The following is a 20085-nucleotide window of genomic DNA, read 5'->3' as shown; positions in this document are numbered from 1 at the left end:
TTTAATGATGAGTGATGAGTATGTTCATACTTTACTTCTTTTTTTCTGTTTATGTTTCACATGTACTGTTAACGGATGCAGTTTTTTATATGTATCGTATCTTGTGCTGACCCGGCCTATCTGTCAAATTTTTAAAGTCAATGTGACAGACGTGCCAGGGGTGCCCATACGGTGACACTTTTTTCCTTAGGTGGCTAATGTGAAATATAAATGGTATTCTTATATTTAATCTTGCACCCTTTTGCACTCTGGTGTATTAAAGGTTATTAGAATATAATTTAATTTACACCTATTGGTTAAAATGTACACGACACCTTTTGTACTCCACCTCCTTCATTTGTATTAACGCCTCCCATTGTTATGACTTGTCTTATCTCTATTCAAAACACCGTTGAAATGGCTTTTTGGCGGAAAATAGCTTTGGGGAGCCTGGAGAGTTGTCACACTGTCCGGCCTCTGAATTGTTGCATCCCCGCCTCTGCAGACGCGGCCTTAACTTTCATTATATCTGCCTCAGTATGTCTTCCAATGTTCAAGTTTATTCAAGTATTGGCCAACAAGCTAGATGAGCTCTTAAACTGACACTTTTTTTTCTTCGATGGCTAATGTCCCATATCACCCACCCCATCATATATCATAATTCAATAAAACCAGGACTCGTTCGGGAGTTGGACCCAGGACCTCTCACACCCAAAGCGAGACTCATACCACTAGACCAACGAGCCAATGACAGTAATTTAACTATGGAGGGGTGCCCAACTCCGGTCCTTTAGGGCCCCTTTGCGGTCTCTTTTTCATATCTCCCTCCTCTATCACACCTGAACCAAATGGTCAACTCATCGTCCAGAAGCTTGATAACGATCCTTATTATTTGATTCAGGCGTGTTGATGGAGGGAGACATGGAAAACAAATTTGATTGCGGCCCTCGAGGGCTGGAGTTGGGCACGCTAATGTAATGTAAACGATCCCAATTATTTGATTCAGGCGTGTTGATGAAGGGAGACATGGTAAACAAATTTGATAGGGGCCCTATACTACACATCCTGATGATGGAGTCTATCCCACCAGACTTCAAGCGAAAGGCAGACAACACCAGTAAGCCGTAGGGCACAAACAACCTTTTGCACTCATAATCATACCGACACCTTTGGGAATTGAGGCCACGCCTGCCTGCAAGTCAGCCGGGTGTCCCACTGCACCCTCAGAGATCTGGGATAGATTGCTTTAGGTTTGTGGAAGACTTCCACAGCCTCATCCAAGGTAGTGTGGCCGAGCGGTCTAAGGCGCTGGATTAAGGCTCCAGTCTCTCAGGAGGCGTGGGTTCTAATCCCACCACTGCCAATATCTCCTGAGATGCTTAAGTCTCTTTTAATTGGGTGCAAATGGCTCTTCCCTAACATTTCAACTAAAATGTGAAAACCACTGGGGAGGGAGCCGAGTCCCGGGTGCATTAATAGGAGCCTCGTGGTTTCCCACCACTGTGTTTGGTAACATCCACAAAATACATTTGTTCTGTGTTGAAGCCATCGTGGATGACAGGTAATAGTTATTGTCCACTGCTCACCACCCAAGACATATGTGTCTCTTAGCTATCACCTTCTGACTAAAACTTTTGCCTGAGCAGGAAAAAGGTTTGTCAGCAACGTGGGTTGTTAAATGTATTCTTAAACACACTGTTTAATTGTCTTTAAATCAATCTTGTACATTCAGTCGACTTGATAATTTAAAAAAAAATCAACTGCAGTGCACAAAAAGCCCTTTTGTTGCACACTGAGAAAATATATAAATATAAAAAAGTGAACCCACCTTCTAGTCTGTTAAGAAATATTTTTGTTCTTCGTGGAACACTCCCACACGTAAATTCTGTTGGAGGCACCTTTGATAGTTAATAGCAGGCTAAACCTAAAGGCAGTGGCTCCTTAGCCAGTAACAGGTCAAGTAGTCACAGGGCCTATTTAGCCGGTAACCGGTCAAATAGCCTATATTGCCCCATATGGCTATTTATATGGACCATGTTGTTGGAGAAGGGCAGACATCATGAATTTGAAATAATGGCTTGGTGTACTCTGGCAGGCCCATGACGGATGAGTATAGTATGGCTTGTTTAATGGTGTGGAAAGCTTCTTCAGCAGCTGGAGTCCATTCTTTAGGATCTGACAGGTTGAGGTCTTTGTCACTCATGAGGTCCAATAGTGGCTGGGTGATTTGTGCGAAGTGAAGGATCCATCCTTGACAGTAGTTGGCTAAACCAAGGAAAGCAAAGACTTGCTTCTTGGTCTGGGGGCATCTTTGAGTGCCTTCTTCCTGTTGTCCATTAACCTTCGACCTTTTTGTGACAAGAGATGTCCCAAAAATGTGACTTTAATCTGGCAAAATTGAAGTTTAGATAACGAAGCCTTGTTCCCCGTCTTTTCCAGGTGTCGGAACATTCTAATGGACTGTTTTCGCTTTTCTTCTGCTGTTGGGCTTGCAATTAGGATGTCGTCCACATAGTTGAGGACTTGTGTGGACTCTGGATGTGGATGGTAATTTATGGATCTCTGGATCTCTGTGGAGAATATGGTTGGGCTGTCGCAGAATCCTTGTGGCAATCTGGTGGAGGTGAACTTTCTGTTGCCAAAGGTGAAGCCGACATGGTGGTGGCTTGAAGCAACTCGGTTATCATTTGTGCGCTGGCTGTCACCTGGGCCCTTTCCTTCTTGGAGCAAATGTTCTCCTTTGCGTGGCTTGCCCAATGGAGTATCTCAGCGGATGAGGCAGTCTTATAGGTGACCAAGTGTATTTTGATGAATCCAGAAATGGGAACTTGGAGTCCTTGGATAAAGCATTATTTAAACTGGACTCGGAATGGGCCATTTTCATCGTCGTCATCCATCATGCGGCTGTTGGACTTGACACAGCTTTCTAATCTGGCATAGTAATAATTTGTCGTCTCGCCCTCTTTATGCCTACATGTCCTTATTCTTTGGTAATCAGAGGGTCTCTGGAACATTGTCCATGCTCTTCCTATTAGCTTTTCTATTTCTCCGGTTAGGGCATGGGGGTCGTAGGCTAATATGTTTCCCCCTACATCACTTCCTGTCAATCTCTCTCTGACTCTGCCCAATCTATGTTTCAGTGAGTTCTTTAAGGCTTTCTCCACTTCAGCTCCATACAGGTTATAGGATGCCTCTCACTGACAGAATTTTCTGGCCTATTGTTCCGCATTTTCTTCCACATCTCCGAGTCCCTTGCATGCTTCCAGGCATCGGGCCTTGGTCCAAGGTCGGTAGACGAATAAGGTGGGTTGTTGTTGTTTTTCCCCCCACCTTGGATTCGCCGCAGCCATCATTGGGTAGGTTTGGACATTTCTTTTTTCTGTCATCATCGTTTGTAAAGCGGGCTGTGGAGCTCCTCTTCCGTTCCAATATTCTTAGGAGTTTTGAAGTCGGTAGGAGTTAGCGGATCTGGTGTGGCCTGGTGACAAAATGGTGTCGTCAGGGTGCGAGGCAGCAGTATCATAATCGGGGGGCGTTCCAATCCTACGAGGGAAGGGTAGATGGGACCTTTGGGTGGCGCCGCTGGAGGAAGAGAGTTGGGCAATCTTTCAGCAACTTGGGCATTTTTGGTTGTGTCGGTCTTTGATGAACGATGGTTTCCTCTTCCGGGCTGATTTTCATGGTGGTGATGAGACCTTGTTTTCGCTCGTTATTCTTTTTCGTATTTTTTCAATGTGCTGTAGACGTTTCACACACTGTTCTTTCCATATTTTCAACACCGACCACTGTTTCTCAACTTCATCACTTTTCTTCCTCTTCCTCTCCCTTTCCTTTAACAATTCCCTTTCTAAGCTTATCAAACCTTTCATATCCTTCATATTGGGACAGAAACCATGTTTCGTCACCAACCTTGGCAGATACAGGCAACTCCCCATACATTGCATTTGCATACATTTCACATCTTGTAACTCCCCGATTTTAATTTTGCAGTCTGACAATACACCCACCTCTTTTGTTGCTTTCTGACCCATATTAATCGTTTACTTAATAGTTTAAACAACAATTATTTTCTAAATTACCTGAAATTGATCTCAATACTTTGTGATTCACCCAATATCTGTGAATATACCAAGACCAAAAGTCCCTGACTTTGTCTTAGGAGAGTCCCTGACTCTATTAACAGACCAAGACTATAAGTCCCTGACTTATTCTTGTTTTACTTACGTTGGTCCCTGTCCAAAATCTATAATGCTCTATGTACGTTGGTCCCGGACCACAAATTATAATGTTCTACGCACGTTGGTCCCAGACCAAAAACTACTATTTTCACCGTAAGTTGGTCCCAGACCGCAAACTTTTAATACTACAGCAGTGATAATACTCATTCAAATCACACTTCACATAGACAGAAATCAAAGGGTGAACTCACGATCTTTCTCGTTCCGAACCTGCCTTATTTCGGGGACCCGTCACTAGATTACAGGAGTGGCGAGGGAAAGTCCGCCGGGTTCACCCTTTCAATGAAGGATGCTGTCGTCGTGCCCCGTCGTCGCTCCGGCAATTGTTGGCTGTTGGGTCTCAGGTTTTCGGCAACCAAATATGATAGATCTGAAAATACAACTTCAGGAGAAGATTAAGAAATAGTGAGATCAATTTAATAGGAAATAGGTTTATTATCAAACTGCAACGAGGGGAGAGAAAGGTTCAACAGTGGAGTCCTGTTCAGCGGGATGTTTTTGCAGCTCTCTATCGAATGAACAGTGGGTTCGTCTTTATATAAGAAAACAGGGCATAGTATGGTTTCTAGACAACGACCAACTCTGGGCAATGTCCGATTAATTTGTGTCAGGTCTCCATGACAACGACCAAACTTTGGGCAAAGTCTGATTAATCAGTGGCAAGGTTCCATGGCAACGACCAAATTTTGGGCGAAGTCTGGTTAATCAGTTGGGAGAGCGTTAGACTGAAGATTTAAAGGTCCCTGGTTCAATCCCGGGTTTCGGCAGTACTTTGGACATTAGTGAACCTGCCCTCAATCAGCTGGCAGTCGTTTTACAGTCAAGTTTGACTCTTGTGAGGGAAGATAGGGAATGTTGGAGAGCGTTCCATGAATCGACCTCGGCCTTTGTCAGTCCATTAGACTCTCTAAACCAGACCAATATCAGTTCATGCTCCAATTGGAATATTGTACTAGTAAGCCATGAGTCTATTCCTAGTCCAAGGTGGTTGTGACTATCAGTCGGCTGAAGTAACTCAGTTGGGAAAGTGTTGGACTGTTGAACTAACAGTACCTTGTTCAACCTTTGCAAAGCCATGGGTTTTTTTTTTTTTACATACGGTTAAAATACTAGAGTGGGGGTGTGTGTTTCAATGTGTCACGACTTTTCCGTTATTGCATTATTGGCAAACAGATAGTTAATCACAGCCACTCCAATGGCAGTCGCTCATGCTGACTGACTGGGGCGATGAATGGCGGCACTTTACCTTCCAAAACAAATTTCTATTTGTAGATGTGTGGCACGCGAATCTAATGCATAAATTACCTGGTTCCTTCTGGAATGAATATTGCTGATAAGGCAGCAAAAGGGGGTGGAGCTACCAGGAGCCGCAATGGGGATGTGTGAGGTTCATTAATTAACTCAAGGCATGTTGGTCTAGTGGTATGATTCTTGCTTAGGGTGCCATAGGTCCTGAAGCCAACCCTTGGGTGAGTCATTGCTGTGTTGTTTGGTGATCAATGGTGGGAAAAAAAGTATCTCTACATCTGGCTTGTTGTTCTGGTGGTATAATTCACATTTAGGGTGCAGTAGGTCCCGGGTCCAACTCCCGCATGACCCCTTGCTTTGATGGATTGTGATCTATGGTGGAGTCATATGGGACATTAGCCACCTGAGAAGAAAAGTGTCACTATTTGTGCACCCATCCCACATTGGTCTAATGGTATGATTCTTGCCCAGGATGCCATAGGTCCTGGGTCCAACTCCTGCACGAGACATTGCTATGTTGTTTTGTGATCTATGGTGCAGTTATATCGGACATAAGCCATCTGAGAAAAAAGTGTCATTCCATGAGCACATCTGGCTCGTTGGTCTAGTGGTATGATTCTCGCTTAGGGTGCGAGAGGTCCCGGGTCCAACTCCCGGACGAGCCCTTGCTTTTTTTCGAATTGTGATTTCTTAAGGGGGTTGACATGTCACAAAGTAACCTGAGAAAAAAAGTGTCACTGTATGGGAACCCCAGGCTCCTTGGTCTAGTGGTATGATTCTCACATAGGATGCGAGTGGTTCCGGACCCAACTTGACTGCAAAATGACTCATGGCTTACAAAGAAACAGTTTTCAAACTGACTGCCAGCGGAATTAGGCTGAGCTTGCAAAGTCCAAAGTATTGCCGAAACGAGGAGTTAAACCAGGGACCTTTAGATCTTCAGTCAAGTGCTCTCTCACCAAAGATTTATCCGCTTCAGTAGGTCAATAAAAATTAACATGAACTGTACATTGACTCTAGGGTCCCTAGTAAACTGAACTCAAATGGATTATTAGCTGATTAGATAAAGGCCAAGTGAGTGCTGAAGCCCAAGGTTAAACCAGGCAACTTTAGATCTTAGATCCAATGCTTTCCCATTGGAGCTATTTCAGGTCAGACTCACCACAAAAACACCCTGAACTGCATATTGTCTATTGGTTAATTTACACTGTAAGAGCTCAAATATTTCCTTTTTGTTGCAAGTATTTTTCAATCCTGTTTGTGTTTCATTCATTGATTTATGTCCTTGTCAGCTGATTGGAAATCAGTTCCTTTATCAGAATACATCTCTGTTACTTGTCTTCTTCTGGCAAGATATCTTCTGATTCCATTGAGACAAGCATTAGTGTCGAGGGAAGATGAAACTTCCAATGAATTAATTCATTCAACTTCCGTATTGCGCACCCTTGTTAGTTCGGGTTGCGTGGTCTTCTTAATGTATCAATATTGCAAAAATGTATACCAAAAATAATGATGGCTCACCTATTAGGGTATGTTTTGTGCATTGTCTACATTATAAAAGAAACAAGTTTTTCCAGGGTTAAAGAAACTTGGGAAATTTTATTTTTTCCATAACTCTATTTGAAATGTGAATTTTCATTGCAGGGTGCAAAATTACCCAGGTTTGCTGCTGTTAATAACTACCTGGGATGGACCCAGCAAACCCTTAACCCCCTTGAGGATAGGCAATACAGAGGATGAACAAGTGAATCCATAACACTCCGCTCATCTATTTCATAAATATGTAGGCAAATCCTACCCTTGTGGCAACCAACCCCGTTCTCCCTGAATGTAAGAAAACTACTCTCATAAGATATTGCAACAAAAATGAAAGCTTTCCCCATCTTAGTAGGATACATGATATCCATACATTTTTAGATGCAGTAGTTTTTCACGGTTAGAAAAAAAATAGCAATACGTACCCCCAAAAAATGGAAAAGGGAGAAAAGAGCATAATTTTGGTCAGCCTGCTCCACAAAGGCTAATATGTAATGTACACTATTAGCGAAACTGCAAGTTTAAATTCAACATGGTATCTTTTTTGTTAATCCCGGCACCGAATGTCTCGTACGTCGTTTTTTTGAAAATGGAATTTTATAAATGCAAAATGGATGACTGTGAAAATCAGCACTAACCGTGCAATGACGGTCCCCAGCCAAGACCGAGGTTCTTCAACTGGCGATCCTGAAAGGCTCCAGCAGAAGGTTGGAAAAGCCACGAGTCTCACTATATCTCAGGGCAGCCAACTACTCTGGAATTCCAGGAATTTCTCCGGAAATGCATCACAAACTCCGGACCACCTGCTTAAACTCGAGAAATCCTGAAGTTTTACATTTTTTGAAGCAACCATATTGGAAAAGTACCATATTTCCAATTTAAATGCCTCAAAATTGTTCTCAAAATTCATACCATCGCTATGGCTTCTGTCATTTTTATTCAACTGTACAATAAACCAGAAGAATTCGGTAACACGAGTGCTATGTGAATCATTACAAGTTCACAAGTTCCGACGAATGATTCATCTTTTGCGAGTTCGGCGTAGCAATCGATTTGGAATCGATTGCATAGAAAAAAAACTATCGCTTTAACAGTCTCGTTTTTGTTTTTTTTTTCCATAAGGGAAGTAACTATTATTAAGGCTGACTAAACCACCCGTTTTTGTTTTAAACACAAATACTATCATTTCCAGGGTTGTTCCAAATAAAGTACTTGTACACAGCACTGGTAAGTCGTAGCCATATGCCTGCTTGGGTTAAGTGCTAAATAAACGGCATTTTGGGTACGAACACGAAACCCAGAATGTCACAGAAGTTTATTGGTTCGTATTTGAAAAAATATCCCATGTTGAAGCTATCGCCAAAAAGACCGACATTTGTGCTTTGCACAACATCCAAGTGCGACTTCAGCATGGAATTACTGACGATAGAACACATGTAGAAGAACCCAAACACAAACATAAATGTATTTTCATTTTGCTGTACTTTTTCAATAGATTGCAAAAATGCAGTATTTCAATTAATGTACAAATATGTTTGATTTATATTACCGCTGCTTATTTTTTTCTCCATTTTATAACAATTTTGCCTGAATCGCATTCACTTTAGAAACACTCTGGAATCGGGGCATGTCTACTCCTGAAATGGGGTCGGCGGAGGTTGGCATCTTTGATTTATGTTGTTTTTGTTGAGCCACCCAGGCGCCTAGGGGTTACCCTCAACCGCGCTAGCGCTGCCACTGGAACGCGGATTAGTTCATCCGGGGGGTAGTCGGAGGAGGGGGCAGTCGAATATCTCGGCTGGATGAAAACGTAGCGTGCCACGTTCCTGGTTGGCAGGTCTGGGTGGTATTTTGTTGGATTCACAGGCTGCGCCAAGCGAGCCCCTCTCAGGCGACACCACGTGAACGCTTCCAACTTTGTCTCCCTTTGATATCTGTGCGATTGGTTTGATTGATTAGTTTTGAGAGTCAGCTTGTGAAACCTGGATTGAGAAGAAGCAGAGTAGTGCTAGGGAAACATGCTGGGATCAAAACCGCTACTAACATTATGTTTTTTTTTTTTGCAGAAGAAAACTACCCCACTTTCAAGGTTTACTTTGAATTTGGAATGTTGAAGTTACAGTATTATCACACTGTAGAAAGAAAACTATCTTTTATTTTTTATGAATTTGTCAAATTGTTCAAATAATGTATTCCTTTTACTCTTAGTTTTATATCTTAGCAAATAACGTTTCTATTTTTTTGTCACCTTTGAATTTGGAAAGCTGATTTTGTCATCAAAAAGACCCAAAAAGTATTTTTCACCAAAAAGAGAGCTGCGTTGGAACTACCAAAAAGATTACACGTTAAATCGGTTTCAAAACATGATTGATCTTATAGTATGACAAAAGTACATTGTACTACTTATTTATTTTGCGCAAATTAATACACTTTCACACACACCGTATTAATACTAATGTTTCTCAGATCCTAGATTCAATATATAAATAATTTTCATTAAAATGTATGTTTGAATAACACTCAATTTTTTATTGGATTTGCTAGCAAATTTAATAGACAAAAACTACAATTTTTCAAATTTCTTAGGCATGTCTTTAACTGTGAAGACATCACATTATTGATTATTTACTTTCTAATTTCCTAATTTAGGCTCTACTATATCGGATAGAATTGTGAGGTAAATAAAATCTTCAACAACACTCAATTTGCTTGTACAGTAATACCATGACACACAAATGTACCAACATATGATAAAATTTGAGGTATCAGAAAAATTCTGAGCAAATTTTTGACTTGAGATATGAGATATTTGAGATATGAGCACACCAAATGGTTACTGATTGGTGGAAAATTAGAACAATTAAGATGTTTTTCCATTGTAACATTCTGTTTTGTTTTTTTTCTCGGATGGAAACAGATCAATTTGTATTTTGTTAATTTCTATGGGAAGAATTGACTTGACATATGAGTAAATTGACATACTAGCTCGATCCCGCTGTAATGTATTACTGTATTTGAATTAAAACCCAGGATTTTCAGAATGCAAATTACAATAATACTTCGATTACAATGATCTTTCATATGGACATTGATAAAGCAAGCCAAGCCGTGATTGGCCACTGTTTATCATACCACATTTGCGTATTTTAAGTCTATCATTTCGACTAAATCTCTGGCAAGAAGCTGAACAGGAAAAGGGTCTATGACCGATGTGGGTAATTGTGTTTTTAAGATATTCCTGCCACAATATGAGATAAATGGGCTTTTCTCCTGTGTGGTTTGTTAAGTCTTCTTTTTAGGTTCCCTTATGTGAATATGTTGGAACATTAACTGTGCCTGGAAAATGTTTTTGAATTGTGCAGCTTTTTAATTGGGCTGTTATAGTGAGTCTGTGGCCACGGACGTAGCAGGAAAACATTGTTCTACAGTCTGGGTTAATAAGTATTCTTTTAAGCTTCTCCTTTGGGAAAATGTTCGACCACATCCTGAGCAGGAAGATGGTTTTTCGCCAGTGTGGGTTCTTGTGTGACCTTCTAAGTGGTACTTTAGAGAAAAGGCTTTTCAACAGTGTGGGTTCCTATGTTTTTTAAGCTTTTCTTGTGTGCGAATGTTTGACCACAAATTGAACACGAAAATGGTTTCTCACCTGTGAGGGTTCTTGCGTGGGAGTCTAAGCTTGTTTTGTGTATGAACGCTTGACCGCAAACTGAACAAGAAAATGTTTTTTCACCAGTGTGGGTTCTTAAATAGGTTTTTAAGCTTTCCTTGTGTGTGAATCGTCGACCACAAACTGAACACAAAAATGGCTTTTCACCTGTGTGTGTTCTTGTGTGGCTTTTTAAGGATTGCTGTTGAGAAAAGGCATGACCACAAATTGAGCACGAAAATGGTTTTTCACCAGTGTGGGTTCTTGCATGTGATTTTAAGCTCTTTTTGTTTGTGAACACTTGTCCGCAAACTGAACAAGAAAATGTTTTTTCACCAGTGAGGCTTCTTGTGTTTTTCTTAAATTTCCCTTTTCATTAAATGTTTTACCACAAACTGAGCATGAAAATGTTTTTTCATCAGTGTGGGTGCTTATATGGGCTTTTAAGCTCGTCATTTGTGTGAATCTTTGACCACAAACTGAACAAGAAAATGGTTTTTCACCAGTGTGTTCTCACATGACTATTTAAGTGTCCCTTCTGTGTGAATGCATGACCACAAACTGAGCAGGAAAGTGTTTTTACACCAGTGTGTTTTTTAGCATGACTATTTAAGTGTCCCTTCTGTGCGAATGCTTGACCACAAACTGAGCAAGAAAACGGTTTTTCACCAGTGTGGTTACTTGCAAGAGATTTTAAGCTTTTTTGTGTGAACACTTGACCGCAAACTGAACAAGAAAATGGTTTTTCACCAGTGTGGGTTCTTGTGTGTGCTTGTAAATCTTGCTTGTGAGAAAAGGCACTACCGCAATTTGGATACAAAAATGTTTTTTCACCAGTGTGGGTTCTTGTGTGTATTTTAAATCTTCCCCTGTGTGTAAATATTTTACCACAAACTGTACATGATAAGGATTTCTCCCCAGTGTAGATCCTCATATGTCTTTTCAAATGAGACTTTTTCCCAAAAGTTTTTCCACACTGAAAGCATTTGCAAAGTTTGTCGCCCCTGGGATTTTTCTTGATATCTTCGACGTCACCATGTTCAAAAAGCAAGTTATTGTCATCTGATAAAGGAGCAATTAAATTTTCTGCTCGCCATCCTTCTATTGAGCTGCCACTCAGAAGCTCCGCCCCTCTGTTGCTCACACCCAGATCATCTTCACTCTTGAAAGGCTAACTAGTTGACAATTTGACACAGTCCTCATTTTTGATTGGAGGTTGCTCTTCTCTTTTGCACTGTTCAGGGAACTCTGGCTCCTCCTCTATAATTTGAGGCCAAGTTGTGGCCTTTCCAGGCTCCACACCTACGCTAGCCACGCCCAGATCATCCCACTTAACGGCCTCACCAGGTGACCAGGTGACATCATCTTCCTCCTTTTGGATTGGAAGTTGCTCTTCTCTCATTTGTTGTTGAGGGAACTCTGACTCCTTTTATTTGATTTGGGGGAGCTCTTTAAAGCCAAAAAACGTTTGCCCATCATTTTCTCTGAAACCTGCAAAGACAAAAAGTTCATATGCATCAGGACATGCACTGTATTTTCACGACTATTAAGCGTGTCCTGTTTTTTGCCGCAATGTCAATAACTAGTGCTATTGCTGTATTTTAGACACACAAAGGCCGGTTCTTCTTCTTCTTCTTCTTCTTCTTCTTCTTCTTCTTCTTCTTCTTCTTCTTCTTCTTCTTCTTCTTCTTCTTCTTCTTCTTCTTCTTCTTCTTCTTCTTCTTCTTCTTCTTCTTCTTCTTCTTCTTCTTCTTCTTCCTCAATAGGTTTTACGGTTGTTGGCAGCCAACGTACTGTAGCAGTATCACCCTCTACTGTCTCAGTACCTCAAATTGCCAGGTTCTCAATTCAGATTTTATACAGAAGGGGCGATAATGTTAAATTTGGTCTCTTAATACCACAGCGTGAAGAGAGAAGCTCGAAGTCCAATTCGAATCGAGCTAGCCGTGACACTAAACGAAAAGCTACATTTTGAGGAAAAAGTTAGGCAATTTTAAGGACATTTGCCTTAAATGATACATTGGGTTTGGTCTCATTGCAAGTAACAAAAAACATATGTCGATATTTAAATATAAGGGTGTCTAAGGTTCATTTACAATTTACTGATCCCCAATCCCCCATTTGATGACATGGAAGGTAGTGTGGCTGAGCGGTCCAAGGCGCTGGATTTAGGCTCCAGTCTCTCAGGAGGCGTGGGTTCAAATCCCACCACTGCCAATAACTCATGCACTGTACATATTTATTTTGTTCCTAGTGCTTATGGCCCTTCACTAACCTGGAAGATAAAATGTGAAACTATTGGTGAGAGAGCTGAGTCCCAAACACTAATAGGAGTGTCGCGTTTGCACACCACTGTGCCACTGATGGTGCCTCAAGCGTTGCGTTAATCATAATTAAATTTTTATGAGACCCAAATGTTGTTGATGGTTTGACAAATAGAGAGCAAAGCCAATGGGAGATCTTGGAGCCAAGACATTTTGCTGCCGTACATTATTTTTGACAATTTCTCTTTCATTTGTTCAACTTTACCTTTGCTTTGTTGGTCATAAATGTGGAGTATAGAATGTATTCTTTATACTTTCTATTCAGTATAATCACTAGGATAGAATTTTGGATAGCCTAGTGGAAATTTCCATCATGACACTTATGAGTTAGGGGTGCGTCATATACCAAGACACGCCCATTTCTTTGTTCACCTCTTCCCGCCTAAAGATTGTAACTAGGTCACATGACCCTTTGTTGGGTAGTTAGGGATTCGAACTGGTCAGGCTAGGGGATGAACACATCTCCCAGCGCTGGCTACTCTGACCCCTCCTTCAGCTGAAGTCTAGTGAATGTCATCAAGCCGACTCTCCGTGTGTTTCCTCTGATCCGAAATTATTGAATGTATATGGTTTCAAACCCGACAATAAACACAACCAAATCGATGTTTAGGGCCTAAGATGCTCTCGACCATCTGTAGGGCCTTATTGTTAAAATGAGTACCATTATCTGATCGAATGAGTGCAGGAAAACCATATGTAGGGATATAATCAGTCACCAAAGACTTAAAGACTTCCGAGTCCTCCCTAGCACACGGGTATGCTTCCGGCCAATGAGAGAATGAGTCTACAATGACCAGAAGGTATCTTTTCCCATTTACTAGTTATATCATGTCTGTGAAGTTGATGGTGATCTCAGCCCCTGACCAAAGGGCTGGATGAAATTCACCAGGTCTTGGCTTAAGGGTTGGTTTGGCGTTGAAAAACATACATGTCTTACAGTCGTTGACGTGCTGCCACACAAGAGAAGACAAGTATGGGTGCCACCGATTAGTCAATTTAGTCATCATTGCCTGGGGGCCCACGTGAGCGGGTGAGTGGGCCTCCGTCAAGACAGACACCGATAATGGCCCCATGGGGAGTACAGGGCATCCCATGGGACCCACCCATACACCATCCCCTCTTTTTACAGCACCCGCATGCGCCCACACAGTCCGTTCCTCTGGAGAGGCTGACTGCTGAGCCTCCAGAACCACATCCATAGACAAACTCTCATGCACAGTCTCAGAGTGATAGGCAGTGGCCAATAGAACCAGATTAGAAGCATTATCTACTACGTATCCAGCTACTGACTTTGCTAACTAGTCAGCCGCATGATTACCTGTAGCTGTAAAAGATGAGGACTTTGAGTGGCCAGGAATATTAATAATCGCCACCTGTGACAGAAGGAACATGGCTTCACGCAAGCGTAACATGATGTCTTTGTGTGCAATAGGTTGACCTTTGGCTTTAATGTAATCATTGCGTGTCCATTCCAAAGGTCAATGATAGCAGCTGAAACTGCATACGCCGAATCACTATAAACAGTAACCGGATGACCTGCTGCGGTCTCCAAAGCCAAACAGAGTGCTCACGCCTCAGCCGCTTGGGCAGACTGATTAGTAGTCAAGACTGTCAGGAGTGGCTTGATTGCCACTCCTGGCATGATGTCATGATTATTATCAGCCGTGGCTAATTAGGTGATTAGGTTTTTTTATGCTATTTAAGCATTATGGTTTTCTGTGAATGCTGTCGGATCGTCTGATTTCATTCCCTGTGTTTCCACGTAGTCATGCCGTTCACTTGACGCCACACCATGCTGCATGTTTCTTTTCTGTTGTAGTAAGTGATCAAGCTAAGTTGTTTTTGTTATGTTTTTTCCCGATTAATCAAACAAGCAACAAGAGCAACATATCTGCCTCCCCTTTTCCATTTGCTTCGGCGACTCCGCACCTGGGTTCATGATGTCATGATTATCATCAGCCGTGGCTAATTAGGTGATCGCGACGCGATCGTAACAAAGACAGAGGATGCACAATGCACAAAGTCATTTCCCCTGCTTTCCACTATGGCAGCCCCCGCTTGGAGACATCCCGAATGGTCTCTCCAACAACAACCGTCTGTAAACATAATGCGACCGGATGGAAGCGGTTTGGTAGCAAGGTCAGCACGAATGTACCTTTGGTGATTAACTCGCATACCACATACGTGGGGGCCTAGATGGATGTTTTCTGCCATGTTAATGCCTGTGTGAACGTAATTGATGTTCGGAGCTGTTAGGATACGTAAAAGTCTAGACTGTTGAAGAGATGATAAGGTAAATCCTGACGAAGCCACATCCGCTGATACCCCATGATCAGTCAGAACGTATAGGGGATGTCCCGTCACAGTATGTGCTGTATTAAGAAGCACTTTAGCGAGCCCTGCGGCATAACAAGTACAATCTGTTTGACGGAGTTCAACACTATCCAGTGTAACGCTACAATACATCAATACCCGTCTAGTTGCTGAAACCTTCTGAAACAAAACAGCATTTACTGTGGTTCCCGAGTTAGACATCATCAAGATAAAAGGGTTTATCAAAATCAGGGTTGGCCAGGGCAGCCGCCGAGGCCAGTTCTTGGACCAGAGACACAAAGGCTTCATCCGTTTGTCCAATCAAGTCATGCTCTGAGGTTCTGAACATCTTTGTCTTTGACTAGAGCACGAAGGGTGTTTGTTTTGTCCACATAACATGGTATATAGGTCCTACTGTAGCCACAGAGGCTTAGAAATGCCAACATGTCTCTTACAGTTTGGGGTCTGGAGTGGGATGAAATGGTTTTTCGATGTTCAGGTGACATGGACAGTCCTCTCGCTGACACAATACGGCCAAGAAAAGTTAATTCTTTTCGACAACACTGAAGCTTCTTTTTGGACACTTTGAAACCTCGATCATGGAGTTTGAGTAGGACCACCCTAGTGACCTCAAGACAGATTTCAGAAGTAGTTGCCGCAATACAAAGGTCACCCACATACTGTAAAAGAACAGTGTCATTAGGTAAAGTCAGGTCTTGTAACAGATTCTTCAGACATTGATTAAAAATACCAGGTGAGTTTTTAAACAATTGTGGCAGGCGCTGATACTGCATATGGACACCGCTATAGGTGAAAGCAAAGTACTGTCTAGCTGAAGGATGTAAAGGTACACAGAAAAAAAGTGTTAGCTAAATAAATACAAGTGAACCATTGGTATACTGGACTAAACGTAGTGAACATCCTATGGGGGTCTGGTCTTGGTAGGATCGGAGTCAGCGTTGCGTCATTTACAGGTCTAAGGTTATGTGCCATACGATAACTCTGTCCGTCTGCCTTAAGTACAGGTTGCAGTGCCGTGTCCCATTGTGAATCTGAAAGCTATATCACACCTGCGTCCACTTAGAGCAGGCATGTCCAAAGTCCGGCCCGCGGGCCAAATAAGGCCCGTGGACAAATTTTTACCGGCCCACGGCCTCTATCATGAAATCAATAATACACGGCCCGCCAGCACTGTTGACCACAGTATAAAATAAATGTGTACAAAAAGCTATTTTTCACTTCACCAGAAGATGGCAGTAGCCCTGTGGCCGCACTCTGGCCGCCGTGACCCTTGCGTCATTGTTTCAGCCCAGCCCATTTCTAACATGTAAACAAAAAAAGGAAAGTTGACCGGGAGGGCCGCCGCATCCAGGAGAAGTGGAAATTTGAGTATTTTTTCACTGAAATACGAAACAACTGTGTCTGCCTAATTTGCCATAGACTGTGGCTGTTTTCAAGGAATTCAACATTAAGAGGCACTACCAGACGAAACATGCTAGCTACGACAAGCTAACTGGGAACGAACGCGATGAAAAAGTGAAGCAAGCTGTTTTAACGGCACAGCAAAGCTTTTTCACAAGAGCCCGTGAGTCAAATGAAAATGCCACAAAGGCAAGCTACGAAGTGGCAACGCTAATTGCAAAGCACTGCAAACCTTTCAGTGACGGTGAATTTATTAAAGACTGTGTAATGAAAATGGTTGAGAAAATTTCTCCCGCGAAGAAGCAAGAGTTTGCCAATATTTGCCTGGCTCGTAATACTGTGGCACGGAGAATTGAAGACGTTTCATTAGATATTAAGAGACAGTTAGAGGCAAAAGGAACTGAGTTTGACTTTTTCTCGTTAGCGTGCGATGAAGACCTGGACTACATACTGCAGTCAAGATCCCAGTATCACCCTTCACATTAGTGCAGGCAAGATATTTGTTAAGTCCTCTGAGTTGAATAAATTCTTAAATCTCAGTTAATTATTTTTTTTGTGATGGTCAAAATCACAGTTTGAATATGCAGTGATCATTGTTTTGTTTTCAGCACTGTTCCTACAGTGAGCATATAATAGTGAATATGTGATGTTTCACATGAACTTAGATATCCTTGATAGTTTTCTTAATTTTTTGTGGTTTGTGATTTCGGTAAAAACCTAAATGTAAAAGAAAAGTATGCCATTTGTAATTAAAAAAAATCCCAAAAAGTTAATTTGCATTTAATGTTAATGGTTCAAAGAATGTCAGGCTAAAAGTCGGCCCGCACACATTTTCACCTTACCAAATCTGGCCCTCTTTGCAAAAAGTTTTGACACCCCTGGTCTAGTGGGATGAGTTCGCTTATGGTGCAATAGGTTTTGGGTCCAACTCCCGCATGAGCCCTTACTTTGCTAAAATTGTGATCTATGGTGGGGTATTATGGGACATTAGCCACCTGAGATAAAAAAGGGTGACTAATTGGGCACCCAAGGAATGTTGGTCTAGTTCAGTGCTTCTCAATTATTTTCTGTTAGGCCCCCCCTAGCAAGAAGAAAACTATTCGCCCCCCCCCCCACTTCCCACCCATCGTGACTATAAATAAATTCATTTTATAAAATTGTTATAAGTACAACATTTTATCCTTATTAACTAGCTTCGTCGAATTGTGATCTGGGGGTTGATATGTCACATACTTCACCTGAGAAAAAATATGTCATTGTAAAGGCACCCCTGCAATGTTGGTCTAGTGCTGTGATTCTTACTTAATGTGTGGGGGGTCGCGGATGTAACTTCTGGATGAGCACTCGCTTTGTCAAATTGTGATATATGACGGTGTGATGTGAGAGATCAGCCATCTTAGAAAAAAGTGTAATTGTTTGGGCGCCTTTGGTTTTGTGGTATGATTCTCACTTTGGAGGCGAGAGGTCCTGGGTCCAACTAATATCTGTCACATATTTCACCTGTGGAAAAAAGTGTCACTTTGTGAGCACTTCTGGTTAGTTAGTCGCGCTGATTCGCGCTTAGGGTGTGAGACGTTTCGGGTCCAACTCCCGGACGAGCCCACGCTTTGTCGAAATGTGATCTATTATGGGGGTTGATATGTCACACACTTCACCTGAGAAAATAGTGAGATCTAAGAGCACATTTGGCCTGTTGTTCTAGTAGTTTAATTCTCACTATTAGTGTAAGAGGTCCCGGGTCCAACTCCCTGATGAGCTATTATTTTGTCAATTTGTGATCTATCATGGGGATGATATGGCACATTTACCAACTGAGTAAAAAAAGTGTCATGTTATGGGAACTCCTGGCTCATTGGTGTAGTGGTGTGATTCTCGCTCAGGGTAAGAGAGGTCCCGGAAGCAAAATCCGGACGAGACCAAATTTTGTCGAATTGTGATCTATGGTGGGGTAATATGGGCCATAAGCCACCTGAGGAAAAAAAGTGTCATTCTAAGAGGACTCGTTGGTCCAGTGTTATGGTTCTCGCTTGGGTTGTGAGAGGTTCCAGGTCAAACTCCTGGACAAGCTCTGGTTTTGTCGAATTATGATCTATGAAGGGGTCACATTAGCCACTTAAGGAAAAAAAAGTGTAATTGTATGGGCACCCCTGGCTCGTCTGTCTAGTGCAGGGGTGGGCAAACTTTTCGGCCCGAGAGCCGCATTGACTTTAAAAATCTGACAGATGAGCCGGGTCAGCACAAGATACGGTACATATAAAAAAAACGCATCCGTTAACAGGACATATGAAACATAAACAGAAAAAAAGACCATTAACGCATTAATGTGTGTATTAAAGTAAGTAAGTAAAGTTGGCAGGCAATAGCTGCCAATTATTGTGAGTATTGCTTTAGAAATGGGAGAAATATTACCAAATTTCAATCCTCATCATGGATTGACCTTGCCTTTAGTCTACATTAAAGTCATATCCCTGTGTTTTGCTGACTCAAAGACAAATCAGAGCAATATGTTGGGTTTATTCTGTATTACTATGATACACATACGTGTAGTAATTCATTTCTTTGTTAAATAATTCTTCTTATTATTCCTAAAGTGCTCGAGGTCATATAAAATCTTCAAGTCCTCTCTCACGTGGACTTCTTATCCTAGGATTGTTTATACAGCAACTCACCCAATCTGGGGCTTCGAGATCGATTGTTTTCTTTTGCAACGGAGCCAGGGTCACTGCCCTATAACAAAGATGTTGTTTCCGCCATTTCCAGCATAGTGGAAATACATCGTGACGCACTTCGGTCTTTCTTTATGGAATTGTTATATGATTGTCAGGTCAAATGAAGGTGTGATTGTTTTTAATCCAAATGTTGTTGGTTTTAGTGTCCTGTTTTGTTATTGGTAGAATACCTTGATTGATATTATAGTTACAGATGTTGTTTTTGCTTATGCATTATGAAATAATCAACAACCTTGTAAATTGTTTTGATTCATGGCAATAAGAGTCGTACGAAAATGTCTATTCGAGGAGATGCTTCGGAGTGAAGGGGAAATCCTTGTTGCTTGATGTACCTCCCTTTAAGGTTCTTATCTGTGATCCAATCTATTTATTTAAATGTCAATAATTGAATAAGATGTCTGCCTGCAGTTATTGATAATTACAAAGAAGGGTAATTATTAATGAACCTATCACAATATTAATATAATGCTGAGATAGTGGACTGTTATTTGATACAAGTTGTGAAAATATAAAAGGAGGTTAAGGGTTTACTATAGAATTAAATAATATATACTGTCACATCGGCTTAATAGCTATATGGGGCCATATAGGCTATTTGGCCGGTCACTAGCTAAATAGCCCCCGGGACTATTTGACCGGTTACCGGCAAC

The 20085-nt window shown here is 41.7% G+C and overlaps 1 protein-coding gene and 3 non-coding genes across 4 annotated transcripts in view; all 4 read left to right on the top strand.

Annotated features, from left to right (window-relative positions):
• The window catches only part of LOC144213358 (uncharacterized), a 150885-nt gene that overhangs the window by 33646 nt on the left and 97154 nt on the right, over positions 1 to 20085 (top strand). The window lies entirely within an intron of this gene.
• On the top strand, positions 1261 to 1342 carry trnal-aag (transfer RNA leucine (anticodon AAG)). Its single transcript has one exon. It is a non-coding gene; the product is annotated as a tRNA-Leu (tRNA).
• Positions 6059 to 6130, top strand: trnap-agg (transfer RNA proline (anticodon AGG)). The gene has a single exon. It is a non-coding gene; the product is annotated as a tRNA-Pro (tRNA).
• On the top strand, positions 12783 to 12864 carry trnal-uag (transfer RNA leucine (anticodon UAG)). Its single transcript has one exon. It is a non-coding gene; the product is annotated as a tRNA-Leu (tRNA).

Source organism: Stigmatopora nigra, chromosome 20 (assembly GCF_051989575.1).
Source record: "Stigmatopora nigra isolate UIUO_SnigA chromosome 20, RoL_Snig_1.1, whole genome shotgun sequence".
NCBI lineage: Eukaryota > Metazoa > Chordata > Actinopteri > Syngnathiformes > Syngnathidae > Stigmatopora > Stigmatopora nigra.
Note: the sequence above shows the minus strand (reverse complement) of the source record. Positions and strands in the feature narration are given on the sequence as shown.